Here is a 5958-nt window from a genome sequence, read left to right on the forward strand (position 1 = left end):
TCGTGTAAAAGGAACCCAAATTCTAACTCGGCAAAGATGATTCTTTGGGACAGTATCCCACCATCTTTTTGGTCTCCTGGCTTTCTGAATAAAGTCACTATTCCTTGCCCAACAAGTAGTCACTCAGTTTATTGGCGTGCTGTGTGGTGAGCTCTAAGAGCTTGGCTTTGGTAATCCAGTGATCAAACGCATTTGCTACATGCATTTCACGATGGTCTCTGGGAAGGAATCAGTGAGATGAAGGGGCTGACTTCATGAGATACGAGTCATTACATCCGTGTTTCCTGGAAAAACACACAGCCTAAATTACGACATTCAATAGTGTGTGTGAATTAGCAACAGGGAGGGTGGGAAATAATGTTAAACTAGTACATGACTCATCATGGTCAGTAGGATCAGGAAGCCCTTCTGTACGTAGTCCAGCCTGTGACAAAACATAATGTTCTACCAACTGACCTTGAACAGAGCAGGCAGGATTTTAAAAGGCCTGGGCTTGGAGGAGAGGGACCGTTTCCAGGGACTGATGGTGTGCTAGGAACAATGCCTAGGAAAAGGGTCATGTTCTCCGTTGGACAGAAATAGCTGCTGTATGTATGATTAAAGAAGAGTCACTCTTATTTGTGGAAATTGAAGACAGAGCTGTCACAGTCCTTGTAGACCGGGACCTGGGGACGGGAGTCGACGAGAAGAAGGAAGCAGGGGACCCAGTGAGACAAGGGTGCTTTATTTGCAATAACGCATGTTTCTATATCTTCATACAAGGCAGCTGCAGGCAGTAAAAAAATAAATGAGGAAAAACAAAGCCAAGCAAATAACAGTCTTGAAAGGGCCAAGAAAGCATTCCATATGCTGAGTAAGAGGGGCATAACTGAATAGATTACCTTCAAGTTAAAGGTCACTGAAGGGAGTCACTGAAAGGAGTCCAAGCAGATGGCCTTTCTCATGACCTCAGTCCTGGGAACTGTGTGCAGCTCTGCTTGTTCCTGCTTTCCAGGAACTGATAAGGAATAGAGTCCTTGAGAAACACAAAAGAAGAAAATAACATATTGGATCCTTTAAAGTTCAACGAACCCTGACAGTTCCCTCTTTTTTATTTTTTCATAATTGGAGATGACTGTAGATACTTTTGTGAAAAAGGCCCTAAGCAAGTGAGTTTCTTTAGTTTGAACAATTTTAGTTGAAAGGCATCAGTATATTACAAATATAATCACCAAGATAATTATCAGCATTATAGTTCCAGATCCAATACTGTGTGTAATGCTTTGAAGCCGTCTTCGAGGGTCTCACCCAGATAATTGACCAGCTAGCTGTTCAGCTAAGGTTTCCAAATGTTTGGAAAAGGGTAGACTCTTAGAGAAGGTTTGAAGGATTTCCTTTTGCAACAATTGTACACATTTCAGTTCAGTTCAGTCACTCACACTCTTTGCGACCCGATTAATCACAGCACACCAGGCCTCCCTGTCCATCACCATCTCCCAGAGTTCACCCACACTCACGTCCATCAAGTTGGTGATGCCATCCAGCCATCTCATCTTCTGTCGTCCCCTTCTCCTCCTGCCCCCAATCCCTCCCAGCATCAGGGTCTTTTCCAATGAGTCAACTCTTCGCACGAGGTGGCCAAAGTATTGGAGTTTCAGCATCAGCATCAGTCCTTCCAATAAACACCCAGGACTGACGTCCTTTAGGATGGACTAGTGTGATCTCCTTGCAGTCCAAGGGACTCTCAAGAGTATTCTCCAACACCACAGTTCAAAAGCATCAAATCTTTGGCACTCAGCTTTCTTCACAATCCACCTCTCAAATCCATACATGACCACAGGAAAAACCATAGCCTTGACTAGACGGACCTTTTTTGGCAAAGTAATGTCTCTGCCTTTTAATATGCTATCTAGGTTGGTCATAACTTTCCTTCCAAGGAGTAAGCGTCTTTTAATTTCATGGCTGCAGTCACCATCTGCAGTGATTTTCGAGCCCAAAAAAATAAACTTTGACACTGTTTCCACTGTTTCCCCATCTTATTTCCCATGAAGTGATGGGACCAGATGCCATGATCTTCGTTTTCTGAATGTTGAGCTTTAGGCCAACTTTTTCACTCTCCTCTTCCACTTTCATCAAGAGGCTTTTTAGCTCCTCTTCACTTTCTGCCATAAGGGTGGTGTCATCTGCATATCTGAGGTTATTGATATTTCTCCCGGCAATCTTGATTCCAGCTTGTGCTTCTTTCAGCCCAGCGTTTCTCATGATGTACTCTGCATCTAAGTTAAATAAGCAGGGTGACAATATACAGCCTTGACGTACTCCTTTTCCTATTTAGAACTAGTCTGTTGTTCATGTCAGTTCTAACTGTTGCTTCCTGACCTGCATAGAGGTTTCTCAAGAGGCAGGTCAGGTGGTCTGGTATGGCCATCTCTTTCAGAATTTTCCACAGTTTATTGTGAAACACATAGTCAAAGGCTTTGGCATAGTCAATAAAGCAGAAATAGATGTTTTTCTGCAACTCTCTTGCTTTTTCCATGATCCAGCAGATGTTGGCAATTTGATCTCTGGTTCCTCTGCCTTTTCTAAAACCAGTTTGAAAATCTGGAAGTTCGTGGTTCACGTATTGCTGAAGCCTGGCTTGGAGAATTTTGAGCATCACTTTACTAGCGTGTGAGATGAGTGCAATTGTGTGGTAGTTTGAGCATTCTTTGGCATTGCTTTTCTTTGGGATTGGAATGAAAACTGACGTTTTCCAGTCCTGTGGCCACTGCTGAATTTTCCAAATTTGCTGGCATATTGAGTTCAGCACTTTCACAGCATCATCTTTCAGGATTTGAAACAGCTCAACTGGAATTCCATCACTTCCACTAGCTCTTTTCATAGTGATGCTTCCTAAGGCCCACTTGACTTCATATTCCAGGATGTCTGGCTCTAGGTGAATGATCACCATCATGATTATCTGGGTCGTGAAGCTCTTTTTTGTACAGTTCTCCTGTGTATTCTTGCCACCTCTTCTTAATATCTTCTGCTTCTGTTAGGTCCATTGCCGGGGTCCAGCCCTGGTGGATCCAGGGTAATTCGAAACAGGGACGGAGTCGGTGGTTAGGAAAGAATTATTTAATTAGAGATATAAAGAGAGATTAGGGAAGAATAGTGTAGTGGGAGAGAGGAGAGAAAATAGAGGAGAAAAAGAGGCTGTATTCCTTGGTTTACATAGAAAGCCAAAAAAGCCCCAAGACAAGGGACTTGCACCATCTACGTAGGGCCGCAGGCACCCACTTGAATAGCGGAGGGTGCCCCACCTTGGGCTACCTCTCGCGTGGGTCTTAGAAGCCCAGGCAATAAGTAGACACAGCGAGCCTCTATGCTCCAGAAGAGAATCAACCAGAAAATAGAGTAAGAAAAGAAGACACGGGGGGAGCCAGATTTCCGAGAAACTGATCCGTCTCTTTATTTTCCAGGAAAGCTTTTATACTTCAAGTTGTACATAGAGATCAATGGATAATACAAAGTCATGCAGGGTCAGCAGCCCTGACCCTTATCGAGACCAGGCTTTCTCTCTGCATACCTAGCTGTATACACAGGTCTTAGAGGTGATTTACATCATCTTCTGGCCAGGAGGCCTGTTAGCATTTTATGGCCCTTTTCTGATAAGGGTCTGTCAACCAGAAAACTTATTTGCCTTAAAAGTTCTTACTAAAGTCTGGTGTCACTCTCAGAAAGCACTAATTAAGGTTACATTCTTACATAGCAAGGACACAACAATTTATAACAAAGAAAGAGGAGTATAGTAATTTATAACAAAGAGAAAATTCATTAACTCAAAAGTCTAGTATTGCTAATATCAAAACAACTATATTCCTTTTTCTACATCCCAATTACATTGATTAATATCCTCCAGGTGCCTAAAAGATAAAGGATATGGACGCCTGGTGGCAATCATTAACTCAACAATGAAACCCTTCACCAATGTAATTCTTAGCTCTTTAAAAAGACTCTAATATCTTTAAGATGTTTTAAGCTTCCCGTGCCTCTCGCGGTTGGGGGGCTGTAAACAATCACATGCTTAGCTGTAAAAGTCCGGGTAAACCTGTCAGGCATGTTAGAGAGCCATCAGAGGGGTTTGAGCTGAGACACTCCTTTTATATGCAGGAGACTGTTAACTGGAGCTCTAAGTTAAGTTTTTCCAGAGAAAGGTGGTCAAGGATAGCCCCCTGTTAATGTCATAGGAGTTGGTGAAAGTCATAAAATAATAAGACAGACAGACATTCTGGTTTTGGAGTAGTTGCTCGAGAAGTTCCAGGGGGGCCCCACGAGGCCTGATCCCACCTTTGCCTGTCAGGCCCCTTCCTCATGACCTTTGCCATGGGCGGGATTCCCCATGCTGGCTCCCAGCAGTCCATACCATTTCTGTCCTTTATTGAGCCCATCTTTGCATGAAATCTTCCCTCGGTATCTCTGATTTTCTTGAAGAGATATCTAGTTTTTCCCGTTCAGTTGTTTTCCTCTATTTCTTTGCATTGATCGCTGAGGAAGGCTTTCTTATCTCTCCTTGCTGTTCTTTGGAACTCTGCATTCAGATGCTTATGTCTTTCCTTTTCTCCTTTGCTTTTCACTTCTCTTCTTTTCACAGCTATATGTAAGGCCTCCTCAGATAGCCATTTTGCTTTTTTGCATTTCTTTTCCGTGGGGATGTTCTTGATCTCTGTCTCCTGTGCAATGTCATGAACCTCCGTCCATAGTTCATCAGGCACTCTCTCTATCAGATCTAGTCCCTTAAATCTATTTCTCAGTTCCACTGTATAATCATAAGGGATTTGATTTAGGTCATACCTGAATGGTGTAGTGGGTTTCTCTACTTTCTTCAATTTAAGTCTGAATTTGGCAATAAGGAGTTCATGATCTGAACCACAGTCATCTCCCAGTCTTGTTTTTGCTGACTGTATAGAGTTTCTCCATCTTTGGCTGCAAAGAATATAATCAGTCTGATTTTGGTGTTGACCATCTGGTGATGTCCATGTGTAGAGTCTTCTCCTGTGTTGTTGGAAGAGGGTGTTTGCTATGACCAGGGCATTTTCTTGGCAAAACTCTATTAGTCTTTGCCCTGCTTCATTCCACATTCCAAGGCCAAATTTGTCTGTTACTCCAGGTGTTTCTTGACTTCCTACTTTTGCATTCCAGTCCCCTATAATGAAAAGGACATCTTTTTTGGGTGTTAGTTCTAAAAGGTCTTGTGGGTCTTCTTAGAACCGTTCAACTTCAGCTTCTTCAGCGTTACTGGTTGGGGCATAGGTTTGGATTACCATGATATTGAATGGTTTGCCATGGAGACGAACAGAGATCATTCTGTCGTTTTTGAGATTGCATCCAAGTACTGCGTTTCGGACTCTTTTGTTGACCATGATGGCCACTCCATTTCTAAGGGATTCCTGCCTGTAGTAGTAGATGTAATGGTCATCTGAGTTAAATTCACCCATTCCAGTCCATTTTAGTTCGCCAATTCCTAGAATGTCGACGTTCACTCTTGCCATCTCCTGTTTGACCACTTCCAATTTGCCTTGATTCATGGACCTGACATTCCAGGTTCCTATGCAGTATTGCTCTTTACAGCATCGGACCTTGCTTCCATCACCAGTCACATCCACAGCTGGGTATTGTTTTTGCTTTGGCTCCATCCCTTCATTCTTTCTGGAGTCATTTCTCCACTGATCTCCAGTAGCATATTGGGCACCTAATGACCTGGGGAGTTCCTCTTTTGTTATCCTATCATTTTGCCTTTTCATACTGTTCATGGGGTTCTCAAGTCAAGAATACTGAAGTGGTTTGCCATTCCCTTCTCCAGTGGACCGCATTCTGTCAGACCTCTCCACCATGACCCGCCCATCTTGGGTGGCCACACACGGCATGGCTTAGTTTCATTGAGTTAGACAAGGCTGTGGTCCATGTGAGCAGACTGGATAGTTGTCTCTGATTGTGGTT

Source organism: Capra hircus (assembly GCF_001704415.2).
Source record: "Capra hircus breed San Clemente chromosome X unlocalized genomic scaffold, ASM170441v1, whole genome shotgun sequence".
In the NCBI taxonomy this organism is placed as follows: Eukaryota; Metazoa; Chordata; class Mammalia; order Artiodactyla; family Bovidae; genus Capra; species Capra hircus.